This window comes from Lissotriton helveticus, chromosome 1_1, assembly GCF_964261635.1.
Source record: "Lissotriton helveticus chromosome 1_1, aLisHel1.1, whole genome shotgun sequence".
In the NCBI taxonomy this organism is placed as follows: Eukaryota; Metazoa; Chordata; class Amphibia; order Caudata; family Salamandridae; genus Lissotriton; species Lissotriton helveticus.
The window spans coordinates 1,403,406,807-1,403,428,777 of record NC_136057.1 but is presented as its reverse complement, the minus strand read 5'-3'; the positions used below and the strand labels follow the sequence as shown (position 1 = coordinate 1,403,428,777).

Below are 21,971 nucleotides of genomic sequence, written 5' to 3'. Positions count from 1 at the left end.
TCTCTTCAGCTTATAATAGAAAATAACCTTTAATCTGAGACACGTGGTGGTGAAAATGAATTAACTCCTAGAATGCCGTTTGTGGCACAGTACCTGCGGTTTAGACGTTTAGTGTCATCAATTTCAGAATGTATCGACATATGACAGCTGTAAGAACTGGGACCACCAGTTCTCCGAGGGGGTAGCTTGGCTCGAGCAGGAAGGCAACCAGGGGCTTACGTGTAAAGCAGCTACTCAACACATCTATCCACTGAGACAATAAGTGAGCTCAATAATGGAGACCACACCAGTGTTTATGACTGAAAATCAAGGTCTTTTATATAGGCTTCAGATCAAGGCCATCAGTGCATTATCATCTCATTAGCATTTCATTAAGGTGTTCCATTCAAGCAGTACATTAGACCTTCCCATCAGGTGAGCAAAACATCAAATAATACAGCCTGTTGCATTATACTCTTCAGCAGGATAAGGGGGTACTTTCATAAACCATGGATTAACATTTCAGGAAGCCGTTATGAACATTTCATCTTGGGAACACCAACAGTTCAACACTAGTAATCATGTCATCGGAATATCAATGGGGTAAATCAATCAGTATCATAGCACATCCCCATCAGGATTCGTAGAAGCCCGCCCCTGCAAGAAATTCAGTACAGGGAAATATTATACCACTTCATCAGCAGGCTTAAAACAGGTAGTCAGGCTTGCACAGTTACTTTAGTATGAGCCTGGCTTCAGACATGCACAGTCAACCGTTATTGAGGCATCTGTGGGTTTAACTGAGGCCTCTGGGTCATTGGAGGCTCATTGGGGCCAACGGGGCCCAGTCTCAATGCTCCCCAGGGGAGGGGCGAACTCAGGGCCCTGTCCGGCCTTCCGCCCTCCTCCCCGGGGGTTACCTGTGAACTTCGGCCCTCCGGGGCCCTTGCGTGGACTCTAGGCGAGGGGAGGGGTTCCAGCCCTCCCGGGGCCTCACTCGACTCAGCGCGGTGCTGGGACAGCTTTCGGGCACCGGCGCCGGGGGCGAGGCGGGACCAACGTGTGGGGCAGATCGGAGGGGGCTCTCAGGCTCCACGGCCTCCTCCGCGACGAGATGGAGCTTCCTCGGGCGCCGGGGCTCACGGCAGAAGGCCCGGTGTAGGCAGCCAATGGCTGCGCGGCTGTGGCGGGGGCGCGGCCGATGACGCGGCGGCGCTCCCCGTCACGTGATGCGGGCCGCAGAGGCTTCAGGCCCAACGCGGCCTGCTGCACTTGATGCGGCGGCCCTCCCCTGGCATACGGGGGCCGCCGAGGGAGGCAAGAGGACGGGCAGACTTCACTGGAGCGCCGGGGGCCCGGGAAGGCAGATGATTTCATGCCCAGCACTTCCTGCGGTGGATTCCGGCGGCCCTCTCCTGGCACACGGGGGCTGCCGAGGGGGGACACAATACTGAGATTCCTCGGCGCCTCAGGAGGGCGCAAACGGCTCCGGGGCCGTAGCGGTGAGTCGCCCTGAACAGCGCGCTCAGCTCGCAGAATGCTACGGGGGTAACCACGTGGCAGAATAGCTCTTGGGCCAGTCACAGCTCCGGGAAGCGCTTGAGGGTACTCGATGTGGGGGCACTCCCAGTGGCACGGCGGGGCTTAGGGCAATAGCGCTTGGCAGGCAGTCTATGACACAGCGCTGGGCAGGGTAGCAGATCACAGCGCTTTTCAAGGGATGCAGCCAGTGATGCAGGCAGGATGGAAAGCGAAGCAAGACAGTCAGGGGGAGGCAGGCAGGGCAAGGTGGGCCCAGATGGAGGCAGAGAGTGCGCAGGGCAGCACAGTCCAGTACCTGGTCGATCCCCCAGTAGTCTCTGGTCACAGGCAAGTAGTCTTCTTGGCGCTTGGATGGTTCTGTGCCCTTAAGTGATGGTTTCTTGAAGAGAGGGGGGGGTCTGAGTTGGAGGCTGGCTGAGTTTCCTCAGGTCACTGCAGATGGACCCTGGGGTTCCCTACTGCTGGGCCAGATCTGGGGGCTTGTCTAGGATACCTCACTCAGCTTAAGAGGCAGCACCTAAATCCTGTCACTCCCAGTGGCATAAGTTCCTGACTAGGCTCTCCCGCCTAAATCTCCTGCGTGGGTTCCCCAGGTCAGTGATGCCCCAACTGACTAAAAAAAGTTCCCTCCCTTGCTTAAGTATGCCCAGGTCAGGTGACCACTCTCTAAGGCGGCAAAAATAAGCTCCGCCTTTCTTCTGGAAGGTTCCAGGAGCTTCCCCACTCTACCTATGGACAGGGGATGGCAGGCTGGCATTGCAACAATGTATGGGCATCCAGCCAGCTCCTGGCAACTAGGGTGCTACAATAAAAGACCACGCTGCTGTATGCAGGGGCCAGTGGCAGCCATGTTTGAAGTAGAGAGCACCTGCACCCTAACATGGATTAGCCATGAAAAGGTGCTCGAAGACCTAAGGGCCAACAAAAAGAAGGTGGGAAAAATGAGGCAAGGGCGAAAAAAATAGGGAAAGACCACCCTAGGGCTGACAGGTCTAACAACAGCGGTAAGAAACGAGTTTAAAAAACAGTCAATACAACAGCAGTGCCCGAGTGTAAAACGTTGACTTAATATTTTAAGGACGAACTCCAGCGTTTCGTTATTACATGCGCAGCGCTCCTACACTTTCAGTAAAGTTGTGGGTAATCCTTTTGAAACCGACAACCAAGCTTTCAATTCCTAGTCGCGAGTAGGCAAGGAGTTCACCTTCAAAACATTTGATGTCAGTTTGTACCATGTATGTAGCACAAATGGATAAAACGGTTTATTTATTCCCTGTAAATACTTGCTAACATGACGAGTCTCTCATGAAACACCTATTGCACAGAGTACACTGGGGGAGGGGTGCTACTATCCAATCCGGGGGTTAGCGTTACCGGACCTACGAATGGGGTTAGCGGGTAAGTAGAAAAACAAAAAAAAACAGAAATACAGAAGGGCCAAAGGGTTAAAGCATTTGATATTTGATATTTTTGGTTTTTTTGTAAAGCGCTACTATCGCTCCGGGAGGAGCATCTTGGCGCTGTGCCCACAGCAGATCTACTTGGATAACATAAATCAGATCAGATGGCTGCGCGAACTGAGGAGTCAGATTGAGAGTAGATCCACGTCTTCAGGGCTTTCCTGAAAAGGCTTTCTGAGGGGGCATGCCTAAGATGAGGGGGAAGGCGATTCCATGCCCTAACAGCAAGGAAGGAAAAGGTCTTTCCACCTTTTGTTTTTAATTTGAAACGAGGTTCAGTGATGTAATTAGCGCCTGATGACCTCAAACAGCGCGTTGGAGTATAATGCTGAAAGCGCTTAGTCAGGTAAGCTGGGCCCATGCACTTGTTAGCTTTAAAAACAGTAATTAAAAGCTTGAACAAGATTCTCTTATGGAGGGGCAGCCAATGGAGTGCGTTGAGGGCTGCAGTGGCGGAGGACCTACGGGGGAGTTTCAGGACAAGTCTGGCGGCTGCATGTTGAACGGTCTGTAGTTTTTTTAGTGAGGACTTCTTAATGCCTGCGAGGAGACCGTTGCAATAATCCAACCGGGATAGGATAAGTGCAACCGCGACTGATTTCCTGGCTGAGATAGGCAAGAAATTAAAGAATTTCTTAAGTTGCCTGATTAGACTGAAACAGCGTCCTGCGGTGATGCGCACATGTTCATCGAAGCTGAGGGAAGCATCGAATTGCACTCCCAGGTTGCGAGCTGACACAACCGCACTTGGTGGTGCTTCAGAATTTTGGGGCCACCACTCTTTAGGGGAAAAGAGTGTGCCTTTACCGAGAGGTATTATTTCGGTTTTGGCGCTGTTGCATTTCAGGTGATTCAAGTTGAGCCAGGAAAAGACTTCTGAGAGGCAATTTTGGAGTCTGATGGTAGCGTCAGGGATTCTTTTGTCAATGGTGACGACGAGTTGAGTGTCGTCAGCATAGGACGTCACTAGAATCCCATGTGACTCGATCAACGAAAGGAGGGGGGCCATGTATACATTAAAAAAGAGAGGGCTTAAGATGGAACCCTGAGGGACACCTGAGATAATGGGGCGTTCACCAGAGAAGAAAGGGCCTAAGGAAACCGTTTGAGAGCGATTGGACAGAAATGAAATTATCCAAGCAAGCGCGGAACCCGAGACACCAATCCCACGCATCCTGCTGATAAGGATCGCATGAGAGATGGTGTCGAAGGCCGCGGTGAGGTCGAGCAAGATGAGGACAGCCTGCCTGCCCTCATCTTGCAAGAACTTGATGGTATCAGATAACTCAATCAGAGCGGTTTCTGTAGAGTGGCCAGGGCGGAAGCCAGATTGCTGTGGGTGCAAAATATGTCGATTTTCCACAAAGTGTTTTAGTTCCTCATGGACTAATTGCTCGGTGATTTTACCTAGTACTGGAAGAAGGGAAATTGGGCGCATATTAGTCAAGTCGGTGGGGGATTTATTTTGCTTTTTCATAAGGGGCTTGACTATGGCCTTCTTCCAGTCAGAGGGTACAGTACCGGAGTGGAGAGATTGATTCACAATAGCATTAATTAGAGGATTGACAACTTCGACGAGATGATGAAGGATGACTGGAGGACAAGAGTCCGTGGGGGCGCCTGATTTACACGCCAAGATGGCTTTGTGCGTTTGCTGTGGGGAGACTGGTGTAAATTGGTTAAGTAGGGGCATAAATGAATCGAGTTCTAAGGTTGAAGTGGGTGGGGGGGGGAAATCCTTATGGATATTCTGAATTTTCTCCTCGAAGAAATCTGCGATTTGATCGCAGAGAGTTTGTGAGGGGGGAATTTCACGTGCCAAAGCCTTAGGATGAGTGAAGGATTTTACGATGTTGAAGATCGTATGCTGTTTCTGGTTGGCTGAATCTATTTCATGAGTAAAAAAGGCAGTTTTTGCCCTTTTTATATCCGAAAGGTATTGTTTTCTCTGCAGAATGTATAGGGTTCTGGCAGTAGGATCATAGGTCTTTCTCCAATTTCTCTCCATACGCCTACATTTAAGATGGCAGTCAGTGAGGGCTGGAGTATACCAGGGGGCACTAGGCTTCTTCTTACCACGAGCTAGTTTTTGAGTGTCACACCTCTGTAAGCATCACACCTCTGTAAAGCATCACACCTCTGTAAAGAAATCAGCAGCGACAGTTACTAACGGAAAGCTCATAAGACAGCATCTAAGGGGAGGGAGGAAACCAATGCATAGCGGAAAGAGGGATGTCGCACAGCTCCAACGTGGTTACATACAGGTGCCGCAATAAGACTGTACGATATATAGTGGTTATTTTTCTGGAATACAAGTCACTCTACGATCCTACGTAAAGGTTCCGGAGAGCACCTTAGGTTACCTGTAGAAACAAAGCTCGGGTTGGAAATACGTGTCCTCAACAAGGCCTCTGGCTGGAGTTGAGATCGGCGGTCTGTCTCCGTTGCTCCCTGAGGAACCTACAGAGAACAAGGGGGTAAAAAAGATACTCAGGTGCTTCAGAGGCGGTCAGTAGAAGCACGGTGAGGGCGGGGGTTGGGCTTTCTTCTTCGGTTTACACCCTTCTTCGATTTAGATCGAGAAAATGGCGGACGCTTGCCTCTGAGTTACAACGGGGTTTCCCAGACCCAGGTAGAGGGCTTGCTCGTGAGATCACACTACCTCTACAGTCTAGACTGAAACCGTACGAGAGATAAGCAACGACCTAGAAAGAAGACGAATCTTCCGACAGACTCTATGTTGGAATGGGAGGGTTGTCATTCACTCAAAATAGAACAAACCTTAAGTTCTTCGTTAGGAGTGGCCCGGAAAGCGCCAAAGCCAGGTAGAAACCACCACTCTAGTCAGGGCAAGGCAGTTACACGCCTAAGATAACCCCTGCTCACCCTCTAGGTAACGTGACACGAGCAGTAAGGCTTATCCTGGAGGCAATGTAGGTTAAGTATTTGCGCATGTACCCAGCAACAACACCCAAGGCCCACCACAAAGGAAACTCCACACAAGGTTATATATAAAAATAGCCTTTGTATTATACCAAACACATTAGATAATAAACACACAATTTACAATGTGCCAACAGGCATGGGCGGAATTTACAGGGGATTATGTACATGGGACAGGGCCACGTGGGCCACTGTCAGGAATAAGCACTTTGAGAACTAGCACTCTGTAGAAATAACACTTTGTAGAAATAGCACTTAGAACATATAACACTTGTAGCACCAAATAGCAAATGTAGCACACAACCAGTAACCACTGGTAAAAGGTAAGTACCACCTACGCAACCCTAACCACCTTAGGAAAATATCACGCAGTGAACCATGAACTCACTGGTATAACTGTACTAGGAAAAACAACCACCTAAGCATAAAAACATATTCAGAGGTATAGGCACAAAGACATTATACATGATGCAGAAATCACATTAGGCAGGTAATTACATTTGCGCAAAGATCACATAGGGCCAGAAATATGTAACCCACACAAGGGCACAACACCAGAACTGTCCCCCAGGCCAACTGGACTCTCAGGGGCTGAAACGCCCTGTGTCCAAAATGTCAGGGCAGGCTGCGCGGGCAGCCAAGGAAGAAGGTGCAAGGGCCTAAACGAAGCAGCTGCCCACTAAGTGCTGGGCAACTGTTGGTCTCCTCTGCACTGGGGGAGCAGCCCTCTGTCAACCGGGGCCGCTCTACCCTTAGAAATGCCGCAATGTGCGTGGCGCCTCGTGGCCTTTAAAACAAATTTGACCCCGTGACGGTGGAGCCTTTCAGGCTCAAGACAAATGCCCCCGTTCGTTGGGAGTCCCGCTCTAGGGACTCTGAATTAACAAAGGTGCCCTGAGCCTCTCGTGGGCTCTTAAGAACTGTGCCCAAGTCGTTGGAGTACCACTTGGGGGACTCGAAGTGTCCAAAATGCCCCCTGAGCCTCGTGGGCTCTAAATAAACAAAATGTCCCCTGGGAGCCTCGGGGCTCCAAATTGCAACTGCCCCCGAGACGTTGGAGTCCACCCTCTGGGGACCCGTGATACAAAATGTCCCCAAACTGCAGCAGCAGCACTGGGGGGGGGGGGGGGGGGCGGCACCGGCAATGTGCCCCGATGCCCTCCCTCTCCCCCAAATCAATACAATGGGCCCCCACTCACCAGGACCTGGGGTGGGGGCTCCTCCTCGGCGCCGCTCCTGTGCGGCGTCTCTCTGCTACCGGGCTTCTTTTCACTGGGCTGAGGCGGGGGGAAGGCACGGCAATGTGCCTCGCGCCCCTCCCTCCGCCGGAACAGGCCGCAGGCTCCTCTGCTGATCACCACGGGGCTCTCCCTGGCTCTCGGTAGCCCCATGGGAGACGCCGGCTTCTGCTTCTTCTCGCGGTGACAGGCTGGGGGATCAAACATCTCCTCTCCTTCCGGTCTCCTGGCGTCCCCGCCCATGTCCTCGGCGGGGCTGCCTGACTTCCTGCGGGCCGGCCGGGGAGACTCTTGGGCAAAGAAAACACGGGGTAGGCTCCCGTTATAATAAAAATAGAAAGTTCCTGGCGGGGGTGGCACCCGGGCCTCCCAGATATCGACACAGCAGCAATCCAGCAGGGTGGGCACCTGCTCGGAGATAAAGCAAGGAAAGGGGGTGATCCCAACGCCGGCGCCTGACACAATTCGCCTCCATTGGATTGCGACTCGTTGGGCAATACAATAGCAGGGCACAGAGGCGCAACGAGGGGGCAGGGACAAGAGAGCAAGCACAAGCAATGAATGGGCGGCACAAGGGAACAGACGCACAACGAGGGGGGAGCACGAGGGAACAGATGCACAACGAGGGGGGGCGGAAAGCACGAGGGAACAGATGCACAACAAGGGAACAGACGGCAAAAACTTACCTGCACAACGCCATGACACCACCATCTTTCTGCGAGGCGAGGCAGAAATGCCTCGGAGAAAGCAACGTAATTTTCTGATTCAGGGGCGTGGTTTTCTTTCTCTTCTCTTCCCATTGGCTGGAAGGTAAAATTCCAGCCAATGGGAAGAGGAGAGAACGAAAACAAGAAAGAAGTGAAAAAACATGCCCCCGAATCTGGAAAAGACGGGACTTGAACCGAGTGATGCCCCTCTCCTCCAATGGCTGGCCTCCGTTTAGGAAGCCAGCCAATGGAGAAGAGGGGCGGCTTCAAGCCCCCTACTAAGAGACATTAATTCTCGGCTGCGCGAGCACTGCTGCGCAGTGCAACGCTAGTCCGAGACCTAAAAAGGGTGGGGCTAAGAGCTGAGCCCTGGGTCACTCTACACTCTAAGGGTTTTGAAGCAGAAGTAAAAGGTGAAAGAAAAACAGCTTGGACCGTTCACTAATGAAGGATTTCACCCATAACAGGACTTGGTCTCTAATACCGATCCTTTCAAGTCTCTCACGTAAAATAGGGTGAGAGACCGTTTTGAATGCTGAGGAAAGGTCAAGAAGCATTACGATAACCGGAGTACTTGAGTCCACATTTTCTTTAATATACTCTGAGACTTCAAGCAGGGCAGTCAGTCTCCGTGCTGTAGCCAGCATGAAATCTCGATTGGGAGTCGTGGAGCAGATGATTAGTCTCAAGAAAATGTGATAAATGCCTGTTTCAATTTTTCTCAAGTAATTTAGCAACCTTAGGAAGAGGAGAAATTGGTCTAAAGTTACTAAGAACCTTAGGGTCCGCCGATGGCTTCTTGAGGGAGAGCTGCAGTGCTTGTTTCCAGCTGGAAGGAACCAGCGCCAAAGAGAGGCATTTCGCGGTTTGTTCAAAATCAGATTTACCACAGGGGTAGCAAGTTGTAGGATAGCCAGGTGCATATATCCATGGGAGAGCCAGACTTACAACTTGTGAGTTCAGTGGCTAATTCCTCTAAGGTTATGGGGACAAATCTCGAAAATGTCAGACCGGAATAGGAGTTCAATGAAGCTACTTGAGTAATAGGATTCTGCACCAAAATGTTATCATAGATGGTTTGGATGTTTTTAAAAATGAAGTCAGAGAGGCCCTCACATAACTCGATTGAAGGAGAGAGGGTGTTTCTTGTTGCATTGGCAGAGGGAAAAAAAGTTGACCTCGTTAAACAGCTCTCAGGGTTTGTGTGCTGCCTCAGAGCTGGACAAGGCAATAAAGGTTTTTAGGGTTGTCCAAATAGCTGCATGGTATTTTTTCAGAGCAGCCTGGTGAATTGCTTTTGCGCACTTATCATACTTGGTTTTCCATTTCCTTTTTAGCCTTTTGCATACTGATTTCTCTGACTTATGGGCATCAGAGAACCAAGGCCATAAGTTTTTAGCCTCTTAGACGAGTTGGATTTCAAAGGAGCAATGGTATATAAAGCATCAGTCAACCAGTTATTAAAACAAGAGGAGTCCCCTGTACCATGACAGCAAATGGACTGAAGCAACTCCATAAGTTGGGAGTCTGAAATGTTATGCCAAGGTCTAGACAATGTCTTAGTCCTTTTTAATCCAAGGAACTGAGGAGACTACAATCAAAGGGATCAGAACATAGTCCGACCCAAAAAATTTCAGAACAGGTTTACCATGACTGTCAAAGGATTTGCTAAGTTAAGGTCCAGAGTATGACCTGCTATATGTGTAGGCACCTTATTTAATTGCTCTAGGTTGAAACCTTCCAAAGAGGACAGAGTTGCTGTGCAGGTTTATTGTTAAGGTCGTCCACATGAAGGTTAAAGTCACACAATACCAGATAGTTTGCATGGAGAGGGGATATTTGACCAAGTGCATAAATCAGTAGCTGTAAGGAAGCAGGTGACGCATCAGGAGCATGATAGATAAGCGTGTCTGATAATTCAAAAGTAGGGGCTAAAATAATGTTAAAGGACATTCCTTCAATTTTATTAATGTTAACTAATTTTGATCCAGAGCAAGAGTAGGTGGATTGGTGTATCACAGCCACCCCACTCCCATTTTTGTTGGGTCTATGAAAATACCTAATAGAGACGTCAGGGGGAATAGCCAGAGCAATATCGGTGGCCGAACTTTCTTTCAGCCAAGTTTCGGTAAGAACATCAAGTCCCAGTAGGTCTCAGTTAGCAAAATGAAGATGTCCAGTGCATGTCTGGATAAGGAGCGGTAGTTTAAAAGGCAGGCTGCAAAGGAGGCTCCTGGTGTGGTTAGAGCAGAATCGTCAGGCAAACCATGTGGAAAAAATCCGTAGTCCTTGTCTCGCAACGAGCTGCATAGTTTAGAAGCTTTGAGGGAGAAACAGCACCCTGGGCAATTAAATCCCTCTCCTGGGTTATAAACGGTAAACTCACAAGCAAGACTACAGGATGAAGTACTTATAGCTAACAATTCGGCCCTAGTGCAAAAACAAAGGGGAGTGTTATGGCAGGGCTTACTGGCAGCATGGCTGGTGTTGGTTGCGGTCCGTATGCAAACGGGCACAGACAGGCTTGCCTTTGGCACGCCAGCGGTGCATCTAGTGCGCGTGCCAGCTGCATCAGTCGACTAATATAGTGTATGTCCACTTAAAAGACTAGAGCTCGCCTGAAAAAAAAAAATGGCAGTTCAGCATTGACTCCAAAGGAATGCAGAAGTGGAGTCAGATTAAAGTGCACTGTGCCCAAAAAGCATATCACAGCTGTGCAAAACTGCAAATTTGCTCAATTAAAACAAGCAATTGGATTTTGTGTTGAAGAAATGCCCCAAGAACGAGTAATAGTCTAATTCAACAGAATATCCCCCAACAGTGTAACAATGCATTGTCAACAATGCAAATTCTGTTTTTTACTCAAAATCAGTTTTTGTGAATTTTAACAGCATGCACAAATGACGGCCCGGAAATACAGTCTGCGAAGCCCACAGAGATCTTAATACAGTGGAATAGTCTTACATATTGACCATAACACAGTTTGGGAGGCAAGCATAAAGAACCAGGAATGAGAAGCTAGTACAACCAGGAGGCAGCATTGGGAGAATAGTAACATGGTACATCAACTAGGATCCCATTACAACCTCATACAATCGATCATGGTTTATATCGCACAACTACTCACCCGTGAAGGTCTGAAGACGCTGGGGGGGGCTTCTAATCTGTCTGGGCGCTGGAGTTCAGTTGAAGGGATAGGTCTTGAGATCCTTTCAGAATTGGGTCAGCGACAGGGCTTGCCTGAAGTGAAGAGGCAGGGTATTCCAGGTCTTGGTGGCGAGGTAGGAGTAGGATCTTCCTCCAATCCTGGTCTTGCGGATCCGTGAGACGGTGGCCAGGGTAGTTGGGCAGAGCGGAGGTGTCTGGTGGGTAAGTGGAATGAGAGTTGGTGGTTCGGATATACTGGTCCTGTATTGTGGAGGGCTTTGTATGTGTGTGTGAGGAGCTTTTGTTCACTAAGAGCCAGTGGAGTTCTCACAGGTGTTCGGTGATGTGGCTGGGGATGTTGAGGACCAGTCTGGCTGCCGAGTTTTGAACGTTCTGTAGTTTCCTGAGGAGTTTTTGGGTGACGCTGGCGTAGAGTGTGCTGCCGTAGTTTAGTCTGCTCCTGACGAGCGCGTGGGTGACCGTCTTTCTGGATTCAGTGGGGATCAATCTGAAGGTCTTTTGAAACAGACAAAGCGTGTGGAAGCACAATGAGTAGATGCATTTGATCTGGTGGTTTATTGTAGGTGAGGAGTCCAGTATAATCTAGAGTTTTTGTGCGAGGTCCGTGGATGTGAGGGGTGTTCCTAGAGTGGGAATGCGGAGAGGAAGGTACCTTTTTCCACACCATATGGGACTGCCCCAAAATAGCAGAGTACGGGATTAAAGTGATGCGGACAATCTCACAGATAGAGGGGGTCTCACCGCTGCCGGAGTCTAAGCGTTGCTTGTTAAACATATGGGAGCCAAACGACCTTACGCGCACTGGACAAAGTTGGGCCACGTTGGGCATGATGATAGCCAGAAGAAATATAGCACAAAAATGGGGGGGGTTGGAGGTGCCGACCTTAGGGACATGGAGCAAGGACATGGATGCGGCCATGATTGCAGAGAGCGATATACCGTGCTAGAGGTTGCCCGAAAAAATGGACTTTATTGTGGGGTGCATGGAATAAGTACAGGGGTGAACTGTGTGATCCAATATCGGACTCAGAGGACAGTGATTCTGAATCGGAAGAGGTCTAAAGCCATAATGTTGGAGAAGGGGCGGGTGATTTTGACTATTGTAAGAAGGTTGAATCTCCCATTGGGGAACTCGGCAACTGTGTCCGGAAACATTGTGAAATGCTATACTGCAAGTTTAAAGTATATTTTTGAAAACTGTATGATTTTCATGAAAACGAATAAAAACAGTTTAATAAAAATAAAATACACAACACAGAATGATTTGAAAAAGGAATTAGGGCAAACTAACTGCCGTGTTTTCTTAACATCAGTCTACTACTATAGTGGATGGCCACTGAAAAGACTAAAGGGTGCCAGAAAAAAATGGCTACTCAGTGTCAACTCCAAATGAATGTGGAAGTGGAGCCAGATTAAAGTGCGCTGTGCCCAAAATGCGTATCACAAGTGTCAAAGTGCAGGTAATTATCAGGTAATTTTAATGATAGTGCACTATTCTCCCCCCAATTCTTCAAATACTGCAAATGTGCTCAATTAAAACAAGCAATTGCATTTTGTGTGGAAGCAATGCCCCCATAACGAGTAATGGTCAAATTCAGAAGAGTATCCCCCAAACAGTGCAACAATGCAATTTCAACAATGCAAATTCAGTTTTTAAAAACAAACACAAAATGAAGTGCAATTGATTTTTAAAACACAACACAGAAATATTTGAAAAAGGAATTAGAGCAAACTAACGACTGTACATCCACGACATCAGTCAACTAATACTGTGTATGGCCACTGAAAAGACACTGGCATATTCCTGGTAGTTCAACACCTGGTGGGCTCTCTGAACGCCAGGGCGTTAACTCAGCTGAAGATGCTTAGCGGATCACTAGAGGCATCTCCATCTGGAGGTGGTGCAATGTCTCTTTCTGCAGTGGGGAGAGCCTTGGTTAAGTCTTTTCACCACCACCGAGAATGCTCAATGTCAGCTGTTTTGTCCGCTGGAGTTTCCAAGGCGGCTCTCGCTCAGAGACACTTTTCGTCTTGAGTGGAGCTCAGGCCTCCTCTACACCTCTCTGCCCATACCACTCCTGCCCACAGTTCTCAAGATCAGAAACAACCGGGTCCAAGCTGTGTGGCTTCAGACTGGGCTCTGAGGATCTGGTATCCCGAGCTGTTGAGCATGGCCATTGGCCCTCCGATCAGGGTGGCCCTTCAGGAGGATCTTCTGTCACAGCAGCTGGGGAGTGTTCACCACCTGAACATGTCAACCCTCTGCCTTGATGGATGGAGATTGAGCAGTAACAGTTGAAAGCTTTCAACCTTCCACCCGAAATCTGCAATGTTATATTTGCAGCCAGGCGTCCCGCTTCCAAGACTTTGGGGCAAGTTGGTTCCATGGTGTGCAGAGAAACACGTTGACGGTCTTTCTGTTCTCTTTTCTCAGGTCCTTCTCTTTATCTTGCCCAACAGGGCTCTGCCTTGGGCACCTGAAAGGGATGCCTTTCTGCGGTTGTCAGATCAGCCATCCCTGTTCAAATTCCCTGTTGTAAATAGGTTCTTGAAAGGTTTTCAACACATGTTGTAAATAGGTTCTTGAAAGGTTTTCAACACATGTTTCTACCATCACCCTTCCTCATGCCTCAGTGGGACCTCAATCTCATCCCTACATTTCTGATGTGCGCTCCCTTTGAACCACTGCACAACTGTCCACTCAGGACATCAAGACAGCCATTCCTAGTGGCAATAACATCTGCCCAGAGTGTCAGTGTGCTTAAGGCTTTATCATCCAAGCCTCTGTACCTGAACATTTATGCAGACAAGTTGGTTCTACGCTCTAGAGCTTCCTTTCTACCGAAAGTTGTCACTCCTTTTTGTGTGGGCCAGTCCATCACTATGCCTACTTTTGACACTCTGCCACATCCCTCTAAGGAAGCGGAACGACTTAACCGGGTAGATGATCAACTCTTCATAGGGTATGTCAGAGCGAAGAAGCAAAGGCCGTGCAGAAACAGACCATCTCCCGATGGATCATGCTTTGACTTAACATCTACTACTCATTAGCCAAGAAACAACCCCCTGAGTGTTTGCATGCTCATTCCACTTGAGTTAAATCTGCAACCACTGCATTAACAAATTCAGTTCCGGTCCTGTATATCTGCCAGGCAGCAACGTGGGCGTCTCTACATATGTTCAGGAAGCACAACTTTCTGCAGCACTTACTAGTGTGAAACAGTTTTGCAGACCCACCTCCAAGAGGTATTGCTTGGGTATCCTATTCTAAGGCAAAGAATCTGCATTTAGAAGTCTCTATCAGATGAACAACTAACTTACCTTCGGCAAAGCCTTACTTGTTAGAGACTCTGTCTAGCCGCAGATTCCTTACCAACCCACCCATTCTCCCGTAAACAGATTTCTAGGGACATGGCTCTTCCCCTTTCAGGGCCCTAGTTTTCTACACCATTGTTCTTTGTGGCTCTGAGCTCCTGACATGGAAAGTCACGAAAAGAAACTGACATCAGCGTGCTGGGGTGGCGCCTATATGGATGTATGACATTACAACGCATGCTTTTACCACGCATGCCTTTACAACGCTGTTTTTACAACGCATGCCTTTACAACGCATAGTGCTTTGGGGCGCTGGATAGTGAATAGTTTAATTTACTATTCCAACTCCAGTCCCCGTGGATAGTAGGGAAGGTGTTGGATAGTAAATTAAACCTATTCCCTATCCTAGAGCGCCCCCCAGCGCAATGCGTTGTAATGGTTTGCGTTGTAAAAGTTGCATCGTAAAGGCACTGCGTGGTAAAAGTTGCGTTGTAAAGGATGTTTCCCGCCTATATAGGCACTGCTCATGTCACTTCCGGCACAGGCAACGCCGATGTCACCATGCGGACCTGAATGACGCCACCTACCAGCACGCATGAGTACTGCTCACGAAATATTTCTGGATCCAGTCTGACGACGGGGGATAATTCTAAGGTAAGGAATCTGCGGCTAGATAGAGTCTCTAACAGATACAGCAATAAAAAAGGTAAGTAACTTGTTCATCATGCAGTTCTGAAATGAAAATGCTAACACTAAGTTCAACATCCTTTAAGTAAAACAACACACAAGCATAATCATAATTTCAGTCTTATGTGTTTTATTTCAATTTTTGTTTTGCCTTAAAGTTCAAAACAGTAGCATCAGTACCATACACTGGAGTTGAAATGTTTCCCATCCCAAGTCGACCACATGATATTGGATTGTTATTATATAATGATATCCATATCTGCTGTATTTTTGTAGTATTCTCAAACTAATGTGACCATCAAAGAAAGATTCAAGTCTAAGGCTCTTGTTGGCCACTTTAGTCGTTTTTATAAAATGCAGTAGATACTAGAATTTATTTGCTTAGATTTCGTAAATTGCACTAAATAGGTGTAGCCACCAAATCTTTCTGCTTGTATCTCTTCTACATGTCCTCCCTTCGGTTGTAATCGAATAGCATCTAAACTCTGAAACTAAAATTAATTCAAGCAAGATGTGACCGGCAACTAATGAATTTCTTTTGAAATGTATGGTTTCAGATTTATGTGCTCCCCATCCGATTTTAGATTTTGTGATGCCTGGGTGGTATAATTAAAGCAACACAGATATTGAATGCCACGTGCTAATACAACCTTCTCTGTATCGCAAGTGACAAAATATTTCAATATTCAAACCTCTTCCAGTGTATTCTTGAAACCCTATATTAAATGTCATTGTATTATGTTGTTGCAATATTTGTAACTCAAAAAGGGTTAAGGTGCTCTTTTTGGCATTGAGAGAAATGCCCACAGAAATGTTACACTGGGACACTGCCTGAATGACTGGTGATTTCAAATGTTTTTTTTTTTGGCATGCAATGTGGATATTTTTTAGAGGAATTTCTGCAATTATGGAACAGCTTTAATTATTCTGTATTGTTTCACAATAATGTTCTTAAACCGCCTCAGTGAAGAAAATGTGCAAACTAATATTATATTCTCTTCTTGGGGATCTACCTTCTATTTACTTGTGAATTAACACATCTTTGCATACACCCTCCTCTAGAGTATCTTCTGAGCATATTTACCAAATGTCTTTGTTGATGAAAAAATATAATTGAATCCGAAACTTTATAATTTAACCATAATATTTGAATATATGTAAAATCTTTCAGATTTTCCCTTGGATGAAAAGATGATGCAAGTAACAGATTGCTTCAAATATTTGTTTTGGTGAGCATTTTTATATGTAATTTTCCGTTGTTTGTGGTTTGTACATTAACAAATTGAACTTTAGAAAAATAATCTGCTCCTTATTGCATGTCTTGGTGGTTGTGACCCGATTATGCTGTTGATTTAAATCTGTTTTCCAATTCTGTGTGATTACTATGCCAGATGTAAAAAGTAACATCACTAAAACACAACCATAATTAAATTTTGTATGATCTTTGGTAGGATTTAAAACAGCCGCGGGCAGTACAAGGTAAGAGCGGTGAGGCAGGGCTGGGTGAGGGAGGATTTCGACCGAAGATGACCAGGGAAAATTAAATGAATAAATAATTTGCCCTGGTCATCGTCCGTCGAAATTCCCCCTCACTCGGCCCCACTGCTCTTACCTGTACGGGCCGCGGCTGATTTAAAACTTATTAAAATTCACATCTACACATAAATCTATTTGCACATGATAGTGCTACATTGGAGCTCTTTGATATTCCATAAATGTGCAAGTGATATTCATTAGCCAATATAAAGTAGTTAGCATGAAGCACTGTACAAGGAATAACGAAGCTGGCTCTGTATGTCATAATTTCTGTGATGCAAAATGGCGCATGGTAAATAATAAACAAATACTCGAAACATCGAGGTTCCCATTATAAAACCTTTGGACACTTTTCCACAAGAAGAATCTGAATAATGACTAGGGGTGGGCGGAATTTGCGTAGTCGCGCTATGCAAAGCTCAGCGAAACAGTAAAAAATCTTTGCGAGCATGCAAAAGTTCTGCGAACACGCGGAATTGATTGTTTCACCCTTTCGCAATGCTTTTTTCCTGTTCGCGAATTTTTGGCAATTCCGCGTTCTCCACGGAACACAAAATTACCCAAATTTCGAGAGCGGAACAGAATTTACCCCAGGCCTAAAAATGCCATGATCTACAAAGGTGCAAACACCCAACCCAAACCTAAACACAGTCATTGAACATCGCAGGCAACTTGAGACACTTGGAAAGGGTTTGAAGCCTTTCAGTTGAGCAAACTGTTAGCAGGTGTGCTAAATAACTTCAGCCCTAGTTGCTCTGAAGTGCTAAAAAATAGAAGAATACAAAATGGTAGGAACAGGCAATGGCATATGAACCCGTGCTGAAACTACACCATACATTAAACGCTAAAGATGCAACCCTGTATAAGAACACGTTTCGAACTAAATTACTTGCTTAAACAAAGCAGGGATGAAAGCTCTTGTCACCAAGTAAGTTTCTTTCACATAAGTATTGTTTTATGAGCGAGTACCAGAATAGCACAAAAAGCACACCGAGATTGCTTGCTGGTTCGTTAAATTAATTAGCATGTGAAGCCTTCCTAACCAATAGGACTCTTTGTCCTTTACTGGTCTGTTTCAATGTACTCCATTACACAGTGATTTATGACAAAGTAAGCAGGCCTAGGATTAGAGACGGTATTTATTTTTATTTGTTCCAGTTTTATTCGTCCAGGGCTAACGCTCATTAGCTCCTTGCGTGACGCCATTTTCCTCATGTATGGAAATGGGTGACTGATTCCAGGCACTGAACTATGGATTGTCTGGGGTACTGAGACATAGGCTACACAAACCAGCACCAAAACTGAAGCTCGTGGGGGATTCTCATAGCTAACTGGATAAATGCATAATCAGCACTGAATCTATGCTCAAATATAAATAAGCAAGTGGGATTAAGCATAACATTAGGGACACACTTGTCATTTCAGAAATATGGCACATATTTGATATAAAACAAACTGGAAAGGTAGAAAAAATCTTTATAAAAACAGGATTATAGAAGTGTGGCCATACATTTATAAGTTCATTAATGAGTACGTGCTTAGCTGGGTGCGTTTAGGAGACATTAAATATCTACCACACTATCACACGTACTTGAGCAGGCCAGTGAAATGTAGTTACAGAAAGAGCCATATGAACTAACTCTGCATTTACCCAAAAACTGCAATGCAGGAGAAAGAATCAGTTACCTACCATTTTTTTTCTTCAAAACAAATTTTTATTGAGTCTGCAGGCAGAGTTACTACATTACTTGCATGATATTTGTGGTAGTATGTATTCAGCATTGTAAAATCAAATCCGTCGACTTCTATTACAGCTCATCAAGATTTACAATAAAGTAACACAGACATAGCGAGCCTATAAACGCCAGCGCGCAACATTATAAACTTTTGTGCTATGTACGTTATAATGATCTAAATACCATTCCTATCGAGCCAGTTCATATATGACTTAGTCCAATGAGTTACCTAGCATTTTGGAATTTATGGTATGGAGGATAGCAGTTGAGATTAGGGAGTCACGGAAAAATGATGTCCAATATTAAATATGAAATCTAGTGTCAAAATGACAGATCTGGCTGTTAGCCTTCTCCTATATTGCACCTAGAGACCTGCCGCTACATATAAGAGCTTCCTCCTCACTTCATGAATTCTGCAATAAGCTGATGACCTGGCTTTTCGAGTAGTCCCACTAGGCCCTAGTTGTGCCTAGATTCAAACCTGCTCAGCGCCAGGATACCCTCAGGGTGATAGTGCGCTCTACAAATCTGCATAACATAATAGACCTTGAGGCCCCAACAGCTACAACCAAGCATTTCCTGAACAGGCATGCTATGCTGGTCACCTCTATAGACCTCATGAAGAACAAGGTAGCTGCCCGCACTTCAAAAGCCATCATCGGGGGAGAAGTGGAAAACCTGAGCCCGAGGCCATACCTGCGAAAAATGATCACCAACCGAGCAGGTAACCTGAGACCCAAACGTGAAAGACTGTGAGACTGTTTCTTGAATGCACAAATATACTCTTAGTGTAGCAAAAAATGGAGCACAATAAGCTGGAAAGGCACCTTTTCTGGAAACTGAGGTAAGTAAAAATATTTTCAAATGTATGCTGTGTGCTTGGTTGCCGGTGAGAGTATGTTTATATGAAAGGGGCATGTTTGTATGTGCGAGTGTGTGTATGCCTGTGTGAGAGTGAAAGTCAGTGATGTATAGGGAGACTGAGTGAGATTGAATGTCAGTAAGTGAGTGTGAGTGAATCAGAGGGATTGAGACAAAGTAAGAGTGACTGCACGTGAATGAGCATAAATGACTGTGAGGGAGTGTTAGAGAGTATGAGTGAAAATCAAAGTGAGTGTAAATCAGAGTGGCACTGAGTGAGTGAAGTGAGAATAGGAATAAGTGACTCAGAGTAATAAAAAGAGTTCATGAGAGTGAGTGCAGATGAATGTGAGTCAGAACGTATGAGTGAGTGTAAGAGTGAATGTGAGTGAAAGTGAGTGAGTGTGAATGAATGAGAACGAGTGAGACTGAGTGCAAGAGTACCTGTGACAAAATAATGGAATTGCCATACTGGAGATAATTCTTGTTATAATGGGCACCCACTGTAAAATACTGGTACTGGCATACTAGAGTTAATTCTTGGAATATTTACCACCAGTGGAAAAATGCTTGCACACTAGAGGAAATTAGTGGCACGAAGGTGACTGTGGCAAATTACTGGTCCTTTCAAATTAGTGATAGTTCTTGGCCTGAAGCAGGGCAATTATGGCATATGGGAGGAGAAAGGCCCTAAAATTTTCAGCATTCGGGTCACCCATGATATATGAGTGGCATTAATGGCAAAATTCTGGTAGTGGTATATTGTATGTATTGGTTGGCCTAAGGGTGACACCATTGGTACATGAAGACCCCGAAACAATGAAGTGAGCTCCTAATGAGAGTCAGTTTTCAATGGTACACCATGTAAGGACTTAGGGGCATATTTTCAAGCCCCTTGCGCTTTGTGACACACCAGCGGCACAGTGTGGTGCTCCATATTTACAAGGCCACATCAAGCCACCCTGCATGGCTTTTCGTGTCCCTGTAAATAAGACCCCTTTTCACGCAGGACTTTGCGTGACAGAGGCGTTCCATGGGTGTTGCTGTGGGTATTCCAATGCAACACCCATGGATTCTGCTGCATGCCCAGATTTACAACATTTTTTAAACCTGAGAATGAGCCTGAATCATATGCCTCCCCTGGGAAGGCGTAAGGAGGTGCAACTAGTAGAAATTCTGCAGCACACACAGAAAGAGGAAAAGAGGAAAACACCTCTTGTGATTGTTTTTGTGAAGGAAGGTGTCCCTTCCTGCACAAAAATAATCATACCAGCAATGTGCCTGCGTTGGCACATGGCATCATGGCATCCAGTTTTGTGCCAGCGCGGGGAGAGCTCAGTGATACGTCATATTGTTGTAAATATAACGTATCCCTTTGCTTCAGAAGTAACGCAGCACTGTGCAGCCAAATGGCTTGCAGCACCACACTGCGTTACTTCCTTGCAAATGTGGCCCTTAATATTTAATTAGTGCCCTTTTAGAGCCAATGTTATTTAGAAATGTATATGGGTATTGTTCTTCAAAATGCTACTTTTGACCCCAACATTTTTAAGGGGAGAACACATGACCCCACTTAAAAAAAGTCTGACCCACTCGCTTCACTTGCTAGCTACACTTCTGGGATATATATATGCCCCAGCATTTTCAAAAATCATGTCAGCACCCTAGTACGTGAATAACCCCTAGGAGTCAGACTGGATCCGAAGAGATGTTTTCATAGCATACCCCTGCGCGTCGGTAGGTGGCGTCGGTCGACTCCACATTCAGCGTCGTGGTCGCCGGGATGAGGTCTCAGTGTCTATTTAGACGCCACCCCTGCACGCTGACGTCAGTTCTTTCTTTCTCCGCGCCAGCCAGCGCAGATCCAGAGAGAGCGTGCCCCTTAGACACTCTTTGACTAACCCTTTTTTTACTTTTTGTCGGCGTATTTTGAGTCTTACAACTCCTGGTGCACAAGGGAAGTCCAGTTTCAAGCCTTGTGACTCCTGTCTCAAGTTGATGTCGGTCACCGATCCGCACCTCATGTGTCTTTGGTGCCTGGAACGTGACCACGACCTGAAGTCGGGCCCTGAACCCGAAGTATTTGCGGGAGCAGTCCCAAAAGCTTTTGGAGGCCCGACAGTCTGCTCTGCGCCGCTCGAGGTCCCAGTAAGGGGAAGGTCGTGGGACCGGTCGCGGTGCCATCACCACTTGTCATCAAAGTGTTCACACTCTTCGGGTAAGTCAAAGCACAAGAAGAAGGTGAAGAAGCATCCTCACTCTTCGCCTTCTTCCCATCCGCCGGTCGATACGACATGGGACCCGGAGCGTTGTCGCTCTCCGGCTTCTCCTCTGAGACCACTGGGATGGCTCCGTGCTTCCGTCCCTTTCCCGGAGCCAAAGCGTCCCCTACCCAGCTTCATCAATTTTACAAAGCGCTTCACAGTATCTTTGGGCAGCCCGACTCTGCCTGTGCGCCTTCGGGCCCGCAGACCCAGCTGGGGGCCCTGAGCCTTCGAAGCCGGTGGCTCTGGCCCCTGCGCAGCAGGGTCCCCATGGACCCAGGTCTGGATCGGTGCCGGTCGACCTCACGGTACTTTCCCCGGAACAGATCCTGGTGGTGACGCCCTCGACGCCAGTTGTGCCCCCAACCGGCATCAACCCCAGCCTCATCTTCAATGTGGACACGGCACCGGACCAACGTCAATCGATGTCTGTACCGGCGCCGGAGGGTATTTTTGTCCCACTGTTCATTACTGGCGTTCCCTACCACCCTGAGTGGCAGCCAGAGAAGGGTGAGGACTGGGAGGGGTCTATTAA

At 46.9% G+C, this 21,971-nt stretch overlaps 1 protein-coding gene across 50 annotated transcripts in view; it reads left to right on the top strand.

The window, feature by feature from the left end:
* The window catches only part of NFIX (nuclear factor I X), a 5,476,577-nt gene that overhangs the window by 3,800,068 nt on the left and 1,654,538 nt on the right, over positions 1 to 21,971 (top strand). For all 50 annotated transcript variants that reach the window (XM_078684524.1, XM_078684487.1, XM_078684527.1 and 47 more), the window contains one exon: positions 16,211 to 16,268. The gene's annotated coding sequence lies outside the window, so the exon portion shown is untranslated. The remainder of the gene's footprint in view (positions 1 to 16,210; positions 16,269 to 21,971) is intronic.